Source organism: Staurois parvus, unplaced genomic scaffold, assembly GCF_062004578.1.
Source record: "Staurois parvus isolate SC_StPar_1 unplaced genomic scaffold, SC_StPar_1.0 ptg000030l, whole genome shotgun sequence".
Taxonomy (NCBI): Eukaryota; Metazoa; Chordata; class Amphibia; order Anura; family Ranidae; genus Staurois; species Staurois parvus.
Genome location: NW_028317826.1, coordinates 8,985,513 through 9,006,109, shown reverse-complemented (window position 1 = coordinate 9,006,109; position 20,597 = coordinate 8,985,513). Strand labels below are relative to the sequence as shown.

The 20,597-nt window shown below is 44.8% G+C and overlaps 1 long non-coding RNA gene across 1 annotated transcript in view; it reads right to left on the bottom strand.

The window, feature by feature from the left end:
• LOC149470872 (uncharacterized) overlaps positions 1–17,814 on the bottom strand; it is a 31,156-nt gene extending 13,342 nt beyond the window's left edge. Inside the window, exons 1-2 of the long non-coding RNA XR_016307828.1 lie at positions 17,257–17,814; positions 7,705–7,912 (exon numbers count right to left, since the gene is read on the bottom strand). This is a non-coding gene — a long non-coding RNA (uncharacterized LOC149470872). The remainder of the gene's footprint in view (positions 1–7,704; positions 7,913–17,256) is intronic.
• Positions 17,815–20,597: the final 2,783 nt, after the last annotated feature.

The following is a 20,597-nucleotide window of genomic DNA, read 5'->3' as shown; positions in this document are numbered from 1 at the left end:
GCCCAAGTTGTACCATCACTTAGTATGGAAGGAGTTACATGAAGAGATGGGACACTTAGGAGTAGAAAGGACTGTAAATTTAATCAGAGAAAGATTCTTTTGGCCACATATGCAAAGGGACACTGAGCATTACATCACACGTCAATGTACTTGTCTGAAAGACAAACGGCCAAATAAGCTTGTTCGGGCCCCGTTGAACAATATTGTGACAACTTATCCTTTTGAGATGGTCTCCATTGACTTTCTTCATCTTGAGAAATGTAAAGGTGGATATGAGTATATCTTAGTGGTAATAGATCATTTTACAAAATTTGCTCAGGCATATGCAACCAAGAACAAGTCCGCAAAAACTGTTGCTGACAAAATACTCAATGATTTTGTCTTGAAATTCGGATTTCCTACCAGAATTCACCATGATATGGGTAGAGAGTTTGAAAATCACTTGTTTTTGACACTAGGGAAGCACTGCCACATCAAAAATTCTCACACAACGCCATATCACCCAGAAGGTAATGGGCAAGTTGAAAGATTTAATCGTACCCTGCTATCCATGCTTCGTACCCTGTCACCAGATTCCAAAAAGGACTGGAAAAATTCACTAGCAAAGGTAGTCCATGCATATAATTGTACTCGAAGTGAAGCTACAGGACAATCTCCATTCTTTCTACTGTTTGGAAGGTCTCCAAGACTACCCATTGATAGTATGTTTGACACTCCAGTAACTGAAAAATACACTGAATATGTGAACATATGGACAGATAGAATGTCTGAGGCCTATAAGGTTGCTTCAAAAATAGCTACTCAAGCTGCACAGAGAGGAAAAGAACACTATGGCAAGAAAATTCATGGAGCTGAACTTCTACCAGGTAGCAAAGTTCTAGTCAGAAATCTTACCGAAAGAGGAGGTCCAGGAAAATTGAGATCATTTTGGGAAGATACCATACATGTTGTTCTTAAAAAGAAGTGTGCAGACAGTCCAGTGTATGAAATCAAACCAGAAACTGGAAAAGGCCGAACAAGGATTTTACATCGCAACTTACTATTGCCATGTGATTATCTACCTAGCGACCAAGGTCAACAAATACCCAAAAGAACCAGTGCAAGAAAGCAAGGGAAGGATCGAAATACAACTCAACAACCTACACAGACATCTGAGGGAGAATCAGAAAATGAATCAGATCACGAACAAAGACACTGGAGATCTTTCATACCAGTCACCCAGCATGACCACCCAGAGGAAAGTACAGAGCTAAATCCAGAAGCTATTGAGTTCTACCCACGTCAGCTGGAAGTGAGTATGATATAGAAGGAGTCAGAGAGACTGAGCCTACAGATCAAATTGAACAAACTGAGTATGCATTTGGAGGTATAGAAGAAGAATGCCCAGCAACAGAGAACACAGAACAACTTGTTGAAAGTGATGTAGAGGAGAATGAGGACCTTTCAGATTCACTTCCTCAATGTAGAATACAACCCTACAAGAACAGGAGACAACCAAAGATTTTGACATATGACACTTTAGGTCAACCCAGTAGTGTTACCAGAGTTTCATCTATACAGGTTATAGACAGTATTCCTACATTACCTGTTGACTCTATCTGGTATTTCAGTTCAGAATGTTTTGCTGAAGACTATAGAAGTTGGTAGAAGTGATTATGTTTATTGATCCATTGTTTACTATTTGGGACACTATACCAAAGTTAATTACCAAAACCACAATAATTATATGTTGCTTTTCTGTTGGTTCAAGTAAGGAAAAATATAATTGCATTTGTACTGCAGATATTGTAGGTCAGGCAGAAACAGTTTTAGGTGAGGGAACTAGATGTTACAAAGATACAAAGTCGGCCGATAAAAGTACAGAGCAGTTGATGTCAACGTTATGCTGCATTGTTGATGTACAATGGGTATTCTGCCATTATGATAATAAGGTATAAAAGTAATAAGATGTTCCCTAGTTTCTCATCACCTTTGTCTAAACTTAGTAACCTATACAGATATGTATAGAAAGGGGTTTTACTAAATAGTTGGTTACACGCAACTATATCTTGCCAGGTACTATAGCGCTGTGGGCCTGGTGGGAAGCTGTGATGTAATAGGGAGTAGATGTCACAGGGAGGATGTTTCCTCAAGTAACTTGGTTACTACTTACCATTGGCTTCCTATGGTTACTACTAGACAAGTAAAAGAATGTTTTCTTAAAAAAGTTCTGCGTATGTCAGGGACGACATAACAATTTGTGGGGGAGAGTGTAAGAGGTATAGAAAATAGGCAGCCCCATAAAATTAAAATACCTAATATAACAGTAATCTATCTTTGTCAATAGAAGATACTAGTGATTGCATTTTTATTGTACCATCACAAGAGGGCAGAACTACATCCTGTGATAATAGGAAGACACAGAAGTAGGAACTAAAAAGCTACACTTTGTTTCCTACAAGACAGTGATTACAGTGAACATATCCAGTCACATGTAATTAAGGGTTTTCTGTGTTTGTTACAGGTAAGCAGGAGGCTGTTTAACATGATAAATAGGACAAAATGACTTAACATGTACCCTGGTGATCAGTGAATGCCGCTGTTACTATTATGCAATCAGATTACTTGTAGCATAAATGTGAATATATATTGCAGCTATGTGATTTGGCGCTAAGATACAGGGAATGTGATTTTTCTATTGTAATATGCTATTGTTATGCAGAATAGGTCACTAGCATATCTGCAGAGGTCTAGATATTCAATATTGCGATTAAAGATGTTTATTAATGTATATGGAAATATTTAGTAATGTATATGGAAATATTTAGTAATGTATAGAGGACAGTGATTACAGTGAACATATCCAGTCACATGTAATTAAGGGTTTTCTGTGTTTGTTACAGCCATTCCTAATAAAACACTTCTGGTTTCACCCGACCCATCCTTCGCACAGTTGAATTATTTACCGTATGTGCAACACATACAGTATGTGCGGTGGCCGGACATTACAGCCCACCTTTCTTGCTGCTGCATATATGCATTGCACTGCTGGCAAGAGCTTAAGTGCACCCCATTCTTTAGTCTGTTATTAAACTCTCTGCAATCTACTGATCAGACTAATGTGCTATGAACTGCTGGGCTAATCATTTTACTGGAGGGCTCCTGACACCTGAAAACCTTTCTGTTTCAGGGGTCCCTTCATGGTACAAAAGGTTGAGAAAGGCTGGTCTATTTCCTTAAAGCATAAGTGCACTTTAAACATTTGTCCTTAATTACTTGGCCTGAAGAATGCCCTAATAAGTCCAATTCCTGTTTAGGTGATAACCAGGCATTTCAGACACAGAAATCTCCAGCCTGTGAGCAGTATGCACACTTTTTCTCTTCTTGCAGCAGCTGTTCTTGGCCACCAGTAGAGGGAAGCAGCGAGACGGACTTCACAGTCATCGGAAATACAAAATCCATCTCTTTTCTTGCTTTTGGCGCCCTTTGGGCACATATGCAGAGAAGATGTAAAAACACTGCAGATAGACTGAAGGCCGTGTTTGTCTGGTTGCCATTGGAGAGTTCTCCCCACTTCCTGTTTAGTAAAACATTGATATTTGCATAGGAATTGAGGAGAAATATCTCTGTTGAAGACCCCCTGACATGACAAGGGTCCAATCCCTTCCCCAGTATATCCAAAACTAAGAAAAAAACTTCTGGATGGACATATGCTTTACGGCAGTTTTCCAATAGAAAAGCTTGAAAGTGATATTAAGCGCTCAGTCTTTTTAAGCACTTTCAGCAGCTGATTTAATCGCTCACACAGTATGCAACTTCTTTATGTTTTAATCTTTTTTTATGTTCCAGTGTAAGCTAGTGCCCCAGGTTTCCTGTTTCAGAGTGGCTCTTTTCTCTTTCAGCATCCTATGGAGCCACTCTTGCATTGAGTTGAGTCTCTCTACACTGTGTGCATCAATAGAAACACACAGCCCTGTAGCCTAGGATGACAAGGCACTCCCCTGATCCACCTTCCTCCTCCCCACTCTCTTATTCAAGCTAACAGGCTGGAGACTCCACTGTCCACTGTTAAAAATGCTCCTTTCCCGCCCATCTATTCTGACTAACCCATGTAGGAAAGATATGTATACTTAGCTATTTCCAGGCCACTTTGATCTGGTCATGTGATCTTCCCTGGATCAGCCAGCAGAGGCTGCAGGGGAGAGAGAGCGCTCCAACAACAGCTAGTGATGCCTTGGAGTGGTGACATCACCCACAGGCTTCAAAAGCCCATCCATTGTCGGTGCTCCCTCCTCTCTTCTGCAGCTGTGCTGAGTCCATGTGACAATTAAGTATTCAAATCTTTCTTATACAGCTTAGTCAGAATAGGTGTTAGGAGGGAGCATTTTTAAGAGTAGGTTTTGCCTGGAATTCCACTTTAATTATTTCCTGTGAAAACTGGAAGTTCAGGGAAGCAGCACTGAGAGAGCAGGAGCCAGACGCATTGAAAGTTGTAAACTGCAAGTGCTGGGTTATGAATTCTAACGAACGGTTTACTAGGGAAAGATTTCTTCATTGTGCCCAATGTGTTAAGCAAAAAAAAAGCTAAGGGTTGATTATCACTTTAACCTCCCTAGCGATATGATTATTTCAATATTTCTGTGCTCAAAGCTAGAACTTCAGTAGAACATTTTAATTTCAGAAACATGAGTTTGATTTTATAATCTTCAGTAATGTTCTTTCAATCGTAGTGATGCGAAAATTCTTCTATTCTTGTTTCTGCAGGTAGGGCAGACCAGTGAAATGAATGGGCTGCCTACACGCAGAACACAGGTCGCCATCATGGGAGCCAGTGCTTAAAGTGGACCTCCAGGCTCCCCCCCAAAAAATGAAAGTCAGCAGCTACAAATACTATTACCTGTCCAGGTATCCAGCGTTGTCCTCCCTTGAGCCGATTCTTCATTTGGCTTTGGGTGCAGGTGCCAGCATCTTCAGTAATCCGGACACCTGGGACACCAGACAGGTCCTACAAAACTACGGGGCCATTCACAAAGTACAGCGCTCCTCACGCATGCGCAGTGGGCACCCGGCTGTGAAGACACAAGCTGTCACAGCTGGGTGCCCACACTGAAGATGCCAGCGCCAGGGAGAAGACAGCCGGTGAAAGCAGGACACCGCTGGACCGAGGAGCAGGATCTTCTGCACAGTAGAGCCGAGCGGCCAGCCCGGTATTCTAACACGGCAGCGGCGACAGGGGGAACACCGGGCCAGCCGCTCCATAAGACTCACAGACATTTTCCCCCATTTTTTGGGGGGAAAAAGTGCGTCTTATGGAGCAAAAAATACTGTACATATGGGAATGTCGACGACATATTATTTTGAAAGGAAAAGTTCACCTTTTGACAAAAAATTATACTTTTTTTGCAAGTAAAAAAATGTGCATTTATTATACTTTGAACTAGGACCTTGGAAAGCATTACACCAGCGATCAACAGATCACAGGAGCCATGTAGGTCTCCTGCAGACTACCAGTGTGATCGCACATCCCGTATGGGCAAGCAGATCCAGCCTGGCAGGAAGACCCAATGTACCACCACAACGCTAACAGCACTGTGGTAGTTCATTGAGGACCAAAAGCTGACAGCCACTAAGACTGTTGGGACTTGTAGTACATGCTGGAAAAAGGGTGGTGAATTGCCCCAAAGAGGGAGAGAAGAGATCCTCCACCAACACCATACACAGCCTCTTACCAAAGAATAAGACCATAGGTCATGTGGTCCTACACAGCATATACAGACGGTCAATGGAAAGCAAGGACCATATATCTTCTCCTACAGGCCTTCTTTGAAGCTCAGTAAGCTCTGACATGACTCCATATTATTAGCTGCGCACGCAGTAAATGATGGAAGTGAAGTTTTCCACCTGTTAGCTAGGTGTCTCATCACACAGCTGAAGCAAAAGAATGTTACGTCACTTCCGCTTTCAAGGCAAACCATGTCGTCACTTTCACACCTGCAAATCATGTAGTGTTTCCATATTTTTGTCCAACTCCTGTAGTTCTGTATTTAATTTTTTTTAGGAGAACACACCCCATGCTTCCGCGTTCCTCGCTTAGGCACGAATGACATCCTCCCCACCCCACCTGAAGCCCCCTAGGATACCAACATCATGTGTCCCAAGTGGCTTTGGGGCAATGTACAATACGCTGTGCATGTGCAGTGGAGTGTCATCGGGAGCTGCTTGCTAGGACCTGGAAGAGAACGCTGGCTCCAATGATGGCGGCACAAGGCCCTGTGGGTTCCGCTTTCAGCAGATTACTGCAGGCTCTGTTTGCCGTCACTTATTTCTCTGCTTATTCAGAACCCCCCATTTGGGGTTACAAATCCCTTCATTATTTATAGGTTTTCTGTTCACTTATCCCCAGTAGGGGGGTCACAATTGTGTACATTTAGTGATTGTTAGTGATTTACAGGCCGTGAGCCTGACTTCTTTCTTTTTTCAAAAGTACCACAATTTGTGGTTTCACGGATTCACTTTGTTTGTCCCTTAGTGGGATCACTGCTATTGTTCTTATTCACCAGTTATCCTTGAGCATGTAGGTATACATGCGTTTATAATCTGATTCCTCTTCCCTTTTTCGTACGTTTACCACAAGGAGTGTTTTCACTGATTCACTTTGTTTCTTATCCCTTAGTGGGATCACTGCCATTTCTTTCACATCAGTTGGTTTTGGGAATGTAAAGCATACATGCGTTTATGTCACCACATGATATGTATTTACTGGTGTTGTGTAATAGGCGCATATCCAGTACCACGGCATTCATTATATGTATGTGTATTTAATTATTGTATTTATAGATTTTTTTATGTTGATTTCACCCATTTAGGAGAGGCGGTGTAGATGTTTAGTTTGGGGTTGATGTCCCTTATGCTGTTAATATAGTCACTGGGTATTATAGTATTGTTCACTCATTTATTTACTGTTCACCACTTATTCACATTGGGATTTACATATAGTTTAGTTATTAGAGCTGCACCTCACTTTACACTTTGGAATGACCATTTCTGGTATATGGTTAGGTACTAGCAGCTTTAGCCACAGGTTCACCTAAGCCCAGGAGGACTACGAATATTGTCTATGCTCAGTGGAGTGTCATCGGGAGCTGCTTGCTAGGACCTGGAAGAGAAAGCTGGCTCCAATGATGGCGGCACAAGGCCCTGTGGGTTCCGCTTTCAGCAGATTACTGCAGGGCAATGCTGCAGTTGATGGCTGGGTATGTTATTTAAGTTCACCCCAGCACACAAGGTAGGAGGGGGTTTAAAGTAAAATTAAACCTGGGGGGGTTAAGTTCCACTTTAACCTGTTGTCACCCAAATTACACATATTTGCAGCCACAAGGGCAGGCTTTAACACCCACACATGTGCGTTGTTGGGCAGCCAATGTTTCTGTGCTGAGAACAAGCTCACTGCAAGCTCCCAGCACAGACACTGGGCTGTCAAAGACAGCTCTCGGCCCTCACTAATAATCCATAGCCAGTGGAACGACTCCTGATCATGTGACCACTATGACAGCAAAACACAGTAGTCACATGATCAAAAATCTTCCCACCCCCCAGGCAGTCAAAACTTTGTACAAGGACACCGGAGTAGGCGGAAAAGGGTTAAAGGGACTTCAGATGAGACATTTTTATGGTCATTTAGCTCATGAGATAAACAATATAAAGCCAAAGACACAACAAACTGACCTTTTCTGCTAGCCAGCCCATGTGCCGAATTTCATGACTTCCAGAGATTCTGTTTTTTCTCAGCTGAGTTTGGACTTCGGCCATCACCTTGGGAAGAAGTTCCGTCACCGCCCCGTGAATTGCGTTGAACCAGGTCTGGGCCGCCGCAGGATCTTTTCCTCGCAGCACCGCAGTATGCTTGGCATCAGGTGAATGCAGTTCTAGATGTCTGCAATACAGAACACATGCGTTTACAGCGGGAAATCCCAGGATCTTCTTATAATCCCCTGTTCATAGCTCTGGATTTTTAGGATATTTTGCCACACACAGTTGAATAAAAACTGTACATCTTTGGACTAATCTCCAGACAGATATAATAGACACAAATGAATGCAACTCTGTATTCATTAACCCCTTCTTCCCAGCCTTTTAAGAGATAGTAACACCGAAGCATCGTTACCTGCTTGTTCAGCTTCCGCACCATGTGATCACTGTGATTGGATGATTAGATAATTGGAAGCCCATCCTACCAGCTTCCAATTGTCAGCGACGGTACTGTCAGAGTGCTGGGGGCATGCTGCCAACACAAAACAGGTATGCGTATACGTGGAGGCACAGAATACGGCCAATCCCTGTGCTGCCACATATATACATACATCCGACAGGAAGGGCTTAATAAATCTTGAAATGTGTGTTTTTTAATGCCACTAGTGGAAGTGCCTGAAATTGATTTGGTATCAGCCTCTTACTATGCAGCAGCACTGGAAGAAGAAGGGGCAGAACCGAGAGCCAATCAGGTGTGCTGCATGCACATGTACCAACATAGAACATACTGATAGGAGAAGAGAGCAAAGAGATGACCTAATCAGTCTGCTGTTGTTGTTTCACCATCCAATCAGACGGTTGGGGGTGAACAGAGGACACCAATGTATTTCCTAACTGTAAGTAGTCTTGTCTGCTTGGCTGTGCTGTCTGGCAGAGCTGTGGAAATCCCAGCAATGGATGAACAGATATAAAAATCTTCTGACAGGAAAAACATTTCTCATATATGTATTTAGAGTACAGCTTTCTAGGACTGTGAGTGTACTCCATGCACCTAGAGATGACAGTATCCACCCTAACTGCTTTAAGGAACAACATGTACTGTATATAATAACAAAATAAATCACATATAATAACCATTACAGTCTGCCTAAGGTGGCAACAAACAGGCCCCAGAAATAAAAACTGGGCACCCCATCTGTGGGAATACAAAGAAACCAATGAGATGTAGATATGAGTGCGTTTTGTATGATTGTGCGCTCTTCTTTCTTCCTATTATGTAAGTACCGGTCGGGTTTTAATAAAAAACATTTTTTTATGGCAGAACATTATTGCAGATCCCTTTGGCTTTTCTTTGGAGAGACACTGCATACTGAATTTGTGAGGAAGGTTTGTTTTCTGCCCGGTATATTGTGGCTCCTGGAGGTTGGATGTTCATATGGATATAGCCAGTGTTGCTGAAAGGGATATACCTCTATATATAATATATCTCTAAAAATCTGAGTAACGGGTCATTCCAGACAAAGTGTAGAAAAACAGCGTACTTTGATTAAAAAGTTCATTGGAGAGGAGAAAATATATAAAGAAGCGCAGAAACTGATAGGCTGCTCAGCTAAAATGATCTCAAATGCTGTAAAATGGAAAACAAAACATGAAAGTAAACAGAAAACTGCCATTTGAATGGATCAAATGTATCAAAAGCCGCAGAGAGGTCAAGTAGTAAGAGTACGGAGTAGTGGTCATTGGTTGGGATGAGTACGGAGTAGTGGTCATTGGTTGGGATGAGTACGGAGTAGTGGTCATTGGTTGGGATGAGTACGGAGTAGTGGTCATTGGTTGGGATGAGTACGGAGTAGTGGCCATTGGTTGGGATGAGTACGGAGTAGTTGCCATTGGTTGGGATGAGTACGGAGTAGTGGCCATTGGTTGGGATGAGTACGGAGTAGTGGCCATTGGTTGGGATGAGTACGGAGTAGTGGCCATTGTTTGGGATGAGTACGGAGTAGTGGCCATTGGTTGGGATGAGTACGGAGTAGTGGTCATTGGTTGGGGTGAGTACGGAGTAGTGGCCATTGGTTGGGATGAGTACGGAGTAGTGGCCATTGGTTTTAGCAGTTAGTAGATCATTGGTGAGTTAGACTTTTGGTAAAAGATGGTAAAGACCTGTCCCTACCCAAACCCAGGCTCATGATATTTCCAAAGTTCTCGGTTGAGCTTGTCTTGTACTGCTTGAGAGATTACTGCAGAGTACGCTGCAACTTGCAAGCTCACTAGATAACAAAAGCATTTTTTGTGCAATTATTGAACAGGTATAACGGAACACTTTCAATTATTATCTAATAGATCAAAGGGGAACAAATAAGAGACGTTGTCTCCTAAACTGTATCTAGACCTAAATTGATGGCATGTTCAGATCAAAGGAAAGCTTATTGATATGCACATAAAAGAACACGTCCAAATACTTTATTCATGACAATAATATTGATAGGACATCCAGTATTTATCAGTGAAAAAGGCAAACACTGCTAGCAGGCTGCATTTACACTGCTGCAGGGGCTCCTGAGGAACAAGGCGAGACCCTGTTGTCAAGCTGACAGCCGGTCCAAGTGGATTTTGCTGGACAGAACATGACACCGTTGGTCTACAAGGTATGCCCAAAGTACAGTTACCCTGACATGGGCATGCATGGGCCCCTTAGGAAGCTGGGGCCTCAGGTAGTTGCCTGAACTACTCCAATGGAGATCTGACAAAGGTCATGCTGACTCTCTTCTTTTAAATGGAATGAATCAGAGATTTAGAACAGACAATTTATGACTGTGTTAATCTAAATACGTGTTTTGGGTTAGTGAATTGGAAGGTCCAAATATATAAACTGAAGCATTGTAAATCACACTGCATTTTTATGTAGCCTTTTATAGGACCATTAAAACAAGAAAGGCTCCCACCAGGAAAAAGTGTAGCCTGCAGCAGCTATTCTCATCCAGGGCTCCATGAAACCCTAGGATACCTCTAGAGCAGTGGCCTCAAAACTGCAGCACACGGGCCGAATGTGGCCCTTTGTTTACTTTACATATGGCCCTTTAGGCACTATTCCTTCCACTGATATGAGATGCTATTCCTCCCACTGTGACCAACAGCATAGAATTAATTCTTGACCCCAACAATGGCATACTATTCCTTCCACTGACACCAATGATGGAGCACTAATCCTTCCACTGACACCAATGACGGGACACTATTCATCCCTTTAACAGTAAAGATGGACCACTGTTTACTCCCACTAATGCCAGGAGATTTTCTACTTCCACTGGCCACAGTCCAACCCCCCTAAAGTCTGAATGACAGTAAACTGGCCCTTTGTTTAGAAAGTTTGAAGACCCCTGCTTCAGAGCAGGGGTCTCAAAACTGTGGCCCTTTGCATACCTTTCTCTGGCCCTTGGGGTACTATTTCTCCCACTGATACGAGGCACTATTCCTCCCACTGACAATTGGGCAATAATTCCTGCACTGTCACCAACAGTAGGGAACCATTCCTCCAATTGAAACCAATGATGGAGCATTATACCTTCCACAGACACCAATTATGGAGCACGATTCCATCCACAGACACCAATGATGGAGCACTATTCCCTCCACAGACACCAATGATGGAGCACTATTTCCTCCACAGACACCAATGATGGAGCACTATTTCCTCCACAGACATCAATGATGGAGCACTATTCATTCCACAGACACCAATGATGGAGCACTATTTCCTCCACAGACATCAATGATGGAGCACTATTCATTCCACAGACACCAATGATGGAGCACTATTCCCTCCACAGACATCAGTGATGGAGCACTATTCCCTCCACAGACACCAATGATGGAGCACTATTCCCTCCACAGACATCAATGATGGAGCACTATTCCCTCCACAGACATCAGTGATGGAGCACTATTCCCTCCACAGACATCAATGATGGAGCACTATTCATTCCACAGACACCAATGATGGAGCACTATTCCTTCCACAGACACCAATGATGGAGCACTATTCCCTCCACAGACACCAATGATGGAGCACTATTCCCTCCACAGACATCAATGATGGAGCACTATTCCCTCCACAGACACCAATGATGGAGCACTATTCCCTCCACAGACATCAATGATGGAGCACTATTCCCTCCACAGACATCAATGATGGAGCACTATTCATTCCACAGACACCAATGATGGAGCACTATTCCCTCCACAGACACCAATGACGGAGCACTATTCCCTCCACAGACACCAACGATGGAGCACTATTCCTTCCACAGACACCAATGATGGAGCATAAATTCGTTTTTAAACTTTACTTCACTATGGGCATTTTTTCTTGATCCCCTGTGGGGAGCACCTTTTCTCCCAGATATCGTTCTTGCACAGTGGAGGAACAGTGCTCTTTTGGTGGAGCAGTGATCATTTTCTACCATCTAGTGGATTTCTTCTGCCCAGCTCTGTACCATCGTGAGGATCTTCACTGACCAAGGGAATGCATCTACCCTTTCCATGCGGATGACTACGCTATGAGCTCCATCTTGGCTACATTGCACTTATAATGTGCACTTCTGGTTAGTGTGCATTGTTACCCTAGGTCACCGTTGTTGGGACTTTTTTGATCACTTTTATCTATTGTGAAACATTTATATATTCTCCTAGCGCTGCACTTTTATTTTATTTTCATGTGAGGATTATTTTGGTTATCCTGTGTGCCTCAGCTACTTGTACATTTAAAACGCTCGCTTATTATTCTCTGTTTTATAATGATGGAGCACTATTCCCTCCACAGACATCAATGATGGAGCACTATTCCCTCCACAGACATCAATGATGGAGCACTATTCCCTCCACAGACATCAGTGATGGAGCACTATTCCCTCCACAGACATCAGTGATGGAGCACTATTCTCTCCACAGACATCAATCATGGAGCACTATTCCCTCCACAGACATCAGTGATGGAGCACTATTCCCTCCACAGACAACAGTGATGGAGCACTATTCCCTCCACAGACATCAATGATGGAGAACTATTCCCTCCACAGACATCAATGATGGAGCACTATTCCCTCCACAGACATCAGTGATGGAGCACTATTCTCTCCACAGACATCAATCATGGAGCACTATTCCCTCCACAGACATCAATGATGGAGCACTATTCCCTCCACAGACATCAGTGATGGAGCACTATTCCCTCCACAGACATCAATGATGGAGCACTATTCCCTCCACAAACATCAATGATGGAGCACTATTCCCTCCACAGACATCAATGATGGAGCACTATTCCCTCCACAGACACCAATGATGGAGCACTATTCCCTCCACAGACACCAATGATGGAGCACTATTCCCTCCACAGACATCAATGATCGGACACTATATCTCCCACAGACATCAGTGATGGAACACTATTCCCTCCACAGACATCAGTGATGGAGCACTATTCCCTCCACAGACATCAATGATGGAGCACTATTCCCTCCACAGACATCGATGATGGAGCACTATTCCCTCCACAGACATCAATGATGGAGCACTATTCCCTCCACAGACATCAATGATGGAGCACTATTCCCTCCACAGACATCAATGATGGAGCACTATTCCCTCCACAAACATCAATGATGGAGCACTATTCCCTCCACAGACATCAATGATGGAGCACTATTCCCTCCACAGACACCAATGATGGAGCACTATTCCCTCCACAGACATCAATGATGGAGCACTATTCCCTCCACAGACATCAATGATGGAGCACTATTCCCTCCACAGACATCAATGATGGAGCACTATTCCCTCCAGAGACATCAATGATGGAGCACTATTCCCTCCACAGACATCAATGATGGAGCACTATTCCCTCCAGAGACATCAATGATGGAGCACTATTCCCTCCACAGACATCGATGATGGAGCACTATTCCCTCCACAGACATCAATGATGGAGCACTATTCCCTCCAGAGACATCAATGATCGGACACTATTTCTCCCAGTGACACTAACAATGGGGCACTAATAGTTCCCCTATTACCAAAGATAGGACATTGTTTACTCCCACTGACGCCGGGACATTTTCAGCTCCCTCTAGCCATGGCAGGGGATCCCTTAGCTATAGCTGCTTGGCTCCCATGTGATGGTGCCTGCACAGTTCTGGGGCCAACGTCACTATGAAGGGCCAGTGGCATGATACCAATTATGTTTTTAGCTGTCTTTAAGGGGGGCAATCAGCACTGCAAATGGGGCATTTTTCAAATTGATCCCCAAGTAACTGTTTTTAGCAGGGGTTCCTCGACGTCTGAAAATTATTTCAAGGGTTTCACTGTTGAAAAAAGGTGAGAAAGGCTGGTCTACAGGGCATGCCACCTCTCATTGCAGCTCTGCAATAATCTCAGGAACGAGAGCATGCTAACAAAAGAACAGAGCACACAGTAAATGTAATACATGCAGCTACACAATACCAAAAATGACACAAACCCATGGGCTCAAAGGGCTTCATAATACATCTCCATGGTCTTGGGGATGGTCCTTCCATCACCAGACTCACTCATCTTCATGGAGGCAAAGAGAGGACCTAGTATGCCCAAGCCACTCAAAGTCAGTAATGTAACCGGCTCACTGGATGACAGCACAAGGAACAGTATTCAGGACCATTAGACCCCCCCTGTGCTGCCACCACTTACATATTTTGGGACATCTGTCCAGTAAGCCGCTCATAGTTGGGACTTCGGCCGAGTATAGTTACACTCATCACAAAGACCATCAGGAGGCATTAATAAATCCTCTGATCCCAGAGCAAGCTTTCATCTTTTACATGTTCTCTACTTATTCCAGTTACTTGCTGCAAGGTGTGCTGTGTTGTTTAGGTGTTATAGCGCATACTGCATGACTAGCGCAACTAGATTTCATGTTTTATTGTTACCGGGAAACCACATCAACCCAATGAGAACGCACTGCTAACGGCGCACAAAACCACGTATATTGTCACAATGCAGAGTGTGAATCCGGCCGTACTGCACGTGTTGGGTGAATGTAAATGTCATCACTGGTAACATTTGTCATGAAGTCATGGCTGGTGGGAGGGGCTAGCAGGGTGCTGTACATAGTTCCCAGAAAACATCAGGGCCCCTCCTCAGTACTCCCCCCAAGAGTCCTCAGCCCTGATGCAATCAGTGGGCTGGCTCCTGAGGGAGTTCTGGAAATATCAATCTGCCTGGCTGTGTGGGTGTCAGTCTGGTGTAGTGAACATTCCTATGCAGATGTCTCTAGGTAACGCTGACATGTGATGTGCAGCTTCTATGCCTGAAAGAACGGAAATCCAATGAATGAAAGCAGTGGGCCAGGGACAGTAAGGTTGGGGAGAAAAGTGCTAGATGATGCCGGATGTCCACCAGCCAGGAAATGAGGAAGGCTCGGTTTAACTTTCTGCAGCTTTTAATACAAACTGTATGAATCTCACAGAGCGCAGTAGCATCAGAGTTAGATATTTCCGTAGAGGAGCTGAGCGTTTTACAACTGTGCAAGACTGAAGATAAGAGTGGAGTTCAAGTGTTACTAAACCCCGGACCCAGCATTCACTATATCCGGTCTCCCCGAACCCTGCATTCACTATATCCGCTCTCCCCGGTCCCTGCATTCACTATATCCGCTCTCCCCGGACCCCGCATTCACTATATCCGCTCTCCCCGGACCCCGCATTCACTATATCCGCTCTCCCCGGACCCCGCATTCACTATATCCGCTCTCCCTGGACCCCGCATTCACTATATCCGCTCTCCCCGGACCCTGCATTCACTGTATCCGCTCTCCCCAGACCCCGCATTCACTATATCCGCTCTCCCCGGACCCCGCATTCACTATATCCGCTCTCCCCGGACCCTGCATTCACTATATCCGCTCTCGCCGGACCCTACACTCACTATATCCGCTCTCCCCGGACCCTGCATTCACTATATCCGCTCTCCCCGGACCCTGCATTCACTATATCCGCTCTCCCCGGACCCTGCATTCACTATATCCGCTGTCCCCAGACCCCATATTCACTATATCCGCTCTCCCCGGACCCCGCATTCACTATATCCGCTCTCCCCGGACCCCGCATTCACTATATCCGCTCTCCCCGGACCCCGCATTCACTGTATCCGCTCTGCCCGGACCCCGCATTCACTATATCCGCTCTCCCCGGACCCCGCATTTACTATATCCGCTCTCCCCGGACCCTGCATTCACTATATCCGCTCTCGCCGGACCCTACACTCACTATATCCGCTCTCCCCGGACCCTGCATTCACTATATCTGGTCTCTCCGGACCCTGCATCCACTATATCCGCTCTCCCACAGTACACACAGCATGGAAATACAATTATTTTAGTAAATATAAACTGCTAAATACCTTTTCTCATCAGCAATATATAGCAGTCTTATGACTTCTCTCAGTGTCTAACCCAGCAGTGGTTAAAGCTTGTAGGAGTTTTCATTCTCCTCCGACTGTCCTATGAGACTACAGGACCCCTGACCCTCTGTCTGGACAATGCTGATCACATGCACTCTCCTAACAAAAAAAAACAAAAAACCTCTCTATCAATACACACCAAACTGAGCATCGGCTGCTGGTCGCCACCATCTTGGATGTTGACTTCAAGCTGTAAATCAAGTGACACACTATAGTATTCCGTCTCCTCCATAAAAGGTTATATAGTGAGGGGAGGGGCAGAGGAGCTGGGCCAGCACACATAGTAATTAGACACTCGCAGTAGAGGGGAGGGCTATGGTATGCAAGAAGGGAGGGGGCTGTGCTAATCACATTTTTTAGCTTCAAAGACACATTGCAGGTGAATAAAAACTAATTCACAGAAAGTAAAAACACCAGAAGTAGGCATATAAAATACTGTGTGTGCTGTGACCTGTCATTTGTTTAAGGTGGTGACAGGGTCTCTTTAACCGCTTCAATACGGATGCACGTATATATACACAGCCTGGTACTGAAGTGGTTATACCGGGACAATGGCTGAGGCGACAACCATGATCACGTATCATTTTTCAGTGCCAACGATTCTCTTTTATGTAAAAGTAATCTGAGCGACTATGCGCCGTTGGATTACTTTTCAGGTGGAAGAAGGGGGTCTCATCCCCTCCCCCCGCCACCTTTCCCGTGTATCTTGTGCAATCGGGAAGCCCGGCAAAGATGCGACCGGTGGCATCGGCTCCCCCACACACAATGGGAGGAACTGATGTTGTTCTTCCCACTATGTGAAATGAGAAACTGGAAGCAACAAGGATTCTGTCACTTCCAGCTCTGGGTTTACTCTCCGCCTGCCAGCCGGGGAAGCAGCCAATCAGACCAATCTGTGGAGAAATCTGGGGTCTGATAGAAGAGGACCTGTCATGGCCCATGTGATCATAAAGCATGTTGTTCATCCCTTCTGATAGCAATGAAAGTGAAAAAAAGAAATAATAAAAATAAAACAACCCCCATCCCCCTCGTGCTTACATGCAAAGGTGAACACACGTGTCGGCCCAGCGATCGCACGACACATGCGAGGTATCACCGCCAACGTCACACCAATAATTCCAGCACCAAATCTCCTCTGGAACTCTCATTTGGTAACCTGTAAAGACTTGTAAACCGTTGGGTAGCTGGATGTAATCATTCACTTTTCCCTCAGGGGGTCTCTTAGGCTTGCTGATCCCTGTCTGTAATATGGATGGATGGATTTCTCCCTCTATCCTCCAGGGGGCTTTCCACTTCCTCCACCTCTCCTCTTTATTCCTCCATATTGTTGGTGACCATGAAAAAAAGAATACATATAGTGCCTTATCTTTCTGTAAAAGGTTTATTTATACTGCATAAGTACTTCACTCACATATCTATATATTAAATGTGTTTCTGAAATAGTAACCATCCTCTGTGTGTGCTCTGCACACTATCTGTACTCGCCGTGTGATTCCTAATAGCGTCGTGACGTCAGAGCCCCTCCTTTTAAACCGTTGCCTAATGATAAACTAAAGTACCGGTTTGCCGCCATTTCATTGGTGTGCGCAGTTTTAAAGCATGTCTTGTGTGGTATCTATTTACTCGGCATAACATCATCTTTTATATTTTACAAAGAAATTGGGTATTATATTGTGTTTGTGTTCACTAAAATTCATTAAAGTGTTTTTTTTCCCCAAAAATATGCTTTTGAAAAACCACTGTGCAAATACCACGCGACATAAAATATTGTAACCCCCATCATTTTATTCTCTAGGGCCTCTGCTTAAAAAAATATAATGTGTGGGGGTTCTAAGTAATTATCTAGCAAAAAAAGAGAATTTTTCCATGTAGGACAGGAATGTCAGAATTGGCCCAGTAGGCAAGTGGATAAATAATAAACATGTCTATACTTACCTGCGGTTTGCACAGAGCAGCCCGGATCCTCCTCTTCTCGGGTCCCCCCGCAGGCTCTCCTGGCTCATCCTGTCGGGTGCCCTCACAGAAAACAGCTTGCTATGGGGGCACCCACTGCTCCGTGTGTCCATTCACACAGGGAGCCAAGGCTTAGCCCCACCCTCTCTATCTCCTCATTGGCTGACTGGCTGTGATTGATAGCAGTAGGAGTCAATGGCTCCTGCTTGCTGTCTCAGCCAATGCGGAGGCAGAGACCTGGGACAGCGAGGCTGTCATTCATATTGCTGGATCTCGATGGGGCTCAGCTAAGTATTGGGGGGATGGGGGCACTGCTGCACAAAGAAGGCTTTTTACATTCATCCATAGAATACATAAAGGTAACAATCCTTCAGACTTTACAACCACTTTAAGGAGAACTGCAGTGCCATCTGAAGAGCAATCCATATTTTCAGAGGACATTTGAAAGGCAGTGAGGAGGCGAGATATCACCTCCTCACTGCCTGATATTACCCTGTAATGCTGCACTCCAGCCCTGCAATTGCATGCACTGAACTCAATGGGTGAGTTTGGCAGAAGGTACCGTCTGTCAAAATCTGCTCCCCACAGTAAAAATGCCAAAACATTGCAGCCATGCATGCGTACAGCCCCAGCTGGCTGTATTGTGCCAAGCTGAGTGGACAGTAAAACTTCAGCTCAACTTTTTGTTTTTAACACCCCCGAAACCACCCACCTGAAAGAGACAATAGAAGAAACATACCCAGGTTAATCCCACCCACTGCCATTTCCTTCACTTCTGTGCTGGGAAACAAAGGCAATACTAGGTAGCCCCAGGTATGAAGAAGCATGTGACTTACCCCATGTGACCGTGCTGGGCCAATCAGCAATGTGTCATCTACAATCCCCATGACTTGAAGCTTATACTGGACTTTCCTATCAGCAGCTGAACGGAGCGGCGGAGAGGTACAAGGAAAGTCAGTATGGAGTATGCTGCTGGGGAGAAGTGCATTAAAGGGAACTTGTTGCTTTGCCCTGCATAGTCTGAGCACAGACGTCCATGAAGGAAGTGGGTGGTAAAATAAGTACGCGGGAGAGTCAGTCTTCCTATAACCACCTAAAACTACAAGATCCGTTTAGGTGGGCTGACCCCCAGAAGTGTCTCCTATGTCTCGGGGACGGCGCTCTCTTTCCCGGCGTAGTGTGTGGCACTTATACCGTGGAGGTAATCATGGCTGCATTTGTAATGACCTCCACCTACTTATCACAGCAGAGACTCCGGAGAGGGAAGCAGCATGAGTTACATGAACATTGCTGAAATCTTCAGCTCCCTCTGTGCGGCCGGGTCGTTCTAATATTAAATCGCATCCGTCCCACTGAGGCCATTCTGATTGACTTCGCATTCTTTCTCCACTGATATTTTAATGCGAGTGGCTGGAACCGGCAGAAATGATGTTATAGGACAGAGGACGATGGCTGGGGGACCTCACGGCGGGAATATCACATTTGTGTATTTATAAAGGACATCAAATACAATCTATCAATGACGGGGGTTACATTAGATCCAAACCCAACCTCTAAAACCTGATAACCCCTCCCCCCCCTCCTGGCAGCCCTTTAGCTGGGTCTGAACACCGGGAGGTGATCACTAATCATGTGATCACGGTGATTGGCTACCACAGTGGTTGCATGATAGGGATCCCATCCCTCCGTCTCCTGAACATAAACAGAGATTGGGAGTTGTTTGTGACAACTGAGAGTTGCTGGGCTGGGAGTGAGCCGGCTCTCCGACCCCTCCGCTGTCACAATACAATACGGCAGCAGGGAGGATTCCCCAATCCACCTCCAATGTGTGGATGGGGGAAGCCCTTCTTTCTTTTCTGCTGCTCACCCACTACTTTTAACTGCCTCATACTCAGAATCTGAGTCTGATAGAGAGAGATCCCCGCTACTCTCGTCCGTCATACTCAGCATCTGGAAAGCCTCCTCGCTGGTGTATCATTGTTTACACAAGTTTATGCTGCATTGCTGATGTTCACTGGTACAGATGTCTATCACTGGTACAGATGTCTATCACTGGTACAGATGTGTATCTCTGGTACAGATGTGTATCACTGGTACAGATGTGTATCACTGGTACAGATGTGTATCACTGGTACAGATGTGTATCACTGGGACAGATGTGTATGACTGGTGTCATGGAAATTTTGTATTGTTGGTCGAACTTTAAATGTGTCATATATTCGTGTTATTCATATGTCTCTCGTGTGGCTTAATTAAAGCTCTGAAGGCTGCAATTGGGCCATGCGCATGTACAATGTATGTATTACAGTACTCAGCTTGGTAATGGATGAGATGGCAGATCTGCGCTTATAGACCGGCGTGTATACCACCACGGCATTCCATGCGAATGCTGCTGTCAGTAGACCGTGGGCCTGTATCCACATATC